This window comes from Palaemon carinicauda, chromosome 3 (assembly GCF_036898095.1).
Source record: "Palaemon carinicauda isolate YSFRI2023 chromosome 3, ASM3689809v2, whole genome shotgun sequence".
Classification (NCBI taxonomy): Eukaryota; Metazoa; Arthropoda; class Malacostraca; order Decapoda; family Palaemonidae; genus Palaemon; species Palaemon carinicauda.
Window position 1 is genome coordinate 121,170,127 of NC_090727.1, and position 3,527 is coordinate 121,173,653.

Sequence of the window (3,527 nt, forward strand, 5' to 3'; positions counted from 1 at the left end):
TTTCCATACAATGATATATATTGTATATATATATATATATATATATATATATATATATATATATATATATATATATATACATATATACTGTGTATATATACATATATATACATATGTATATATAAACATATATATATATATATACATGTGTATGTATATACATATATATACATATGTATATACATATATATGAATATATATATATATGCACATATATATACATATATATACATGTGTATATATACATATATAAACATATGTATATATATATATATATATATATACATGCATATGTATAAATATATATACGTGTATATATATATATATATATATATATATATATATATATATATATATATATATATATATACACTGTATATATATATATATATATATATATATATATATATATATATATATATATATATATATATATACCAGTGCAAGTATGTCCATATATATTCACATATATACACTATATACAAACACATACGTGTGTAGGCACTTTCAATCTGATTTCAAAACATTAAGAATTACTTAGAATTGAAACACCGTTGTAAAAATATCTTGGTTAAATCATACAGTTTGACAATTGACATACATAAGGAGGACTGTTATGTTCACAAAAAAATACAAGATTTTTTCTACGATTTTCATTATACTTTTTTCAATTTAATCATCATATGACTCATCTTGTATTCGTATTATCTACAATCTTTCGCTCTCAAATCAAAAGTCTGATAAGGAAAATCAAACAGAGGTTTTGATTCTTTCTTAATGCAAAGGATTTATTAAGGTATTCATGAAAAGAAAAATAATAAAATCTGGATATCTAAATTGATCATTGCCATCGTCTTGGCTTCGGAAATGGGACTATGAGTTCTTTGTCGTCATATCATTATAAAAAAGTTCAATGCTTCTTAATGCCGCATTTCCTGGTGATTTATATTCCTTTTCATTGGTAAATGCAACTGTCGTGGCATCAGAGGCTTTGCTGGCATCCTCATCTCTTTCAGTAGCACATGAGAGGCATGGAATCTTCTTTTCCATAGCGGCTCTGTATTTGGGATGACTGATAGCATAAACAATAGGGTTGTACCCTGCATTGGCCTTAGCAAACACTGACCCCCAAATGGAAAACAGTGGAGTGACCATAGGCTTGTACAAAAGACTGGCCATATTGATGACAAAGTAAGGAGTCCACGCAATAAACTATAGGGACACAGTCGTGAAGGCAACCTTCGCAAGACGACATTCGTTTGAAGTCTTTTTAGCTTCTGGGTCATTTCTCAGGGTCTTTACACCCATTTTTTTTAGCTTGTTCCCACATTTGTTTTTCATGGTTGAAAACAGCTTTCATGATGAATGTATAGGAAAAGATAATGAAGAATAGAGGAAAGATGTAGCAATCTGTGGCATAAAGATACAGGTATACTTGACTATAAATATCTTCAGAGAGGTAATCAGTACCGCAGGCGGTCATGTTGCCTTCAGAAACATACCTGCAAAAGCTAAAGAGAGGAAGAACACCCCAAAATAGTGTTTGTGCCCATACCATGAAAATTCGCAGTAAAGCACCATTGGCAGTCAATGGCTGTCCTGAAAGACCCTTCACGATGACATTGTAACGATCCAAAGTGATAAAGACCATCGACCAAATAGATGCAGTTCCGAAGACAGAACCCAACATTCCTTACATGTGGCAGGCGATATCGCTGAAAGCCCACATCTGATAATAGCAGTTGACTAGAATTGGTGGGCACATGCAAAACATCATCCCAAAGTCGGACAGAGCCAAATTCACGACGCACATATTAGCAGGAGATCGGAGAGACTTGGTGCACATGAAGACCCAGATGACAACGAAGTTACCGCCAATAGCAAGGGTGCTCGTGATGACCATCCAAAATGTGATCAGATTATACCAAAGAGGGTTCATAGGAGGAAACTGGTATCAGTGGGTATCAACCATATAAAGGAGGTCATGGGGCACCGTCTCAACTACGGTGTAGTTCCCCTAGGGGTTTGTTGAGGGCATACCGCTACTGGTCATGTTAGTAGGATCCTCCCAGTATCCCATCTGTAACAAAAAAGAAAAAACTAGCAGGATGAAATTGATAAAAATTAGTATTAGCAAAAAAAAGGAATGACAAAGAGTCAAAGATACTTTTCAAATTTAGATATGTAAAAACTACATTTTAGGTGTTGCATATAACACTTTCGGATGACCATAGTTTGTAGTACAATTTGTCCATAAGTGAATTTAGATAATGATATCTTACTGATATATCTACGTTGAAATAATATTGCACATCAATTTACCGCCTTTGAAATATATTATTGTATTGTTGAGGTTCCGGTGTTATTTCTGTCTGAAAATTGTGTATTAAAATTAAGTATATTTTGTCCCCTTGAATTGACTTTGCACTCTTATTGAAGTTGGATACTATTCCACCTTTTGTGGACTTAGTATGGTATTTTGGTGAATACTATTTGAAAAAAAGTTTAGTGTTTTGTGGGGTGGTCAAGCTAGCCATCACAAGTGGCGACTGTGACAGGATCTGTCGTTCCTAAGTATTCACCGGTGTATGTGCATAGGTAATTCTTGGGGTTATTTTTCAGGCAGCATATTTTCACCTCCTCGTAGTTGTCTTGTGTAAATTTAGTATTCTGTGTGAATAATAGTGGTCATTATGGTTGTTAATGTATTAGAACTCCTTAGCGGAGAGGGGTGGCAAGAGAGGATTGCAGAGTTGAATAGGGAAGACTTGGAAATTATAGCGCAGCATTTTGAACTGGAATATGAAGTGTCCATAAGAAAAGGCGTATTGCTATTGCAAATTTATTAATATGTTAAAACTATAAAACTGGCACTAGTTTCATGCAAATCAGGTGAAAATTGGCCATTGCATTATCTTTTAACCCAATCACTCACTAAATCTAATCCAATTGTCCTTGGATCATGACCAAGCATTACACCAAATTTCATGAGATTCAGTTAAATAGTTTTTGAGTTATGCGAATCACAAACACACAGATAGACATGCAAACAAATAAATACACAAACAAGAGTAATGGCATCACTATATCATGTTGTATATCACAAGATAGGCAATTGAATTATGCACATTTTGGCACTAGTTTTACGAAAATCAGATAACGGACCACGATGTAGCAGAAAGACATTTTTTTTACCTTTTCGAGACTTTCACTATGACCTTTGAACACAATCCCTCCCAAATCTACGTGAATTGTCCTTGGATCAAGGCCAGTCTTCCCACCAAATTTTATGAGATTAGGTCAAATAGTTTTTGAGCTTCGTGATTCGTTTTTTACCATTTCGTGACATCGACCTTGACTTTTGACCCAATCACTCCCTAAATATCATCAAAATGTCCTTCGATCATGGCAATCATCCCACAAAATTTCATGAGATTCGGTCAAATAGTTTTCGAATTATGCAAATCACAACCATCAACACAGACATACAAACGTACGCCTATCAAAATATAACCTTTGCCGCAAAG

General features: G+C 33.8%; 1 pseudogene; it reads right to left on the minus strand.

Moving 5' to 3' along the window:
- Window positions 1–873: 873 nt before the first annotated feature.
- On the minus strand, window positions 874–2,080 carry LOC137633818 (rhodopsin-like; annotated as a pseudogene).
- Window positions 2,081–3,527: the final 1,447 nt, after the last annotated feature.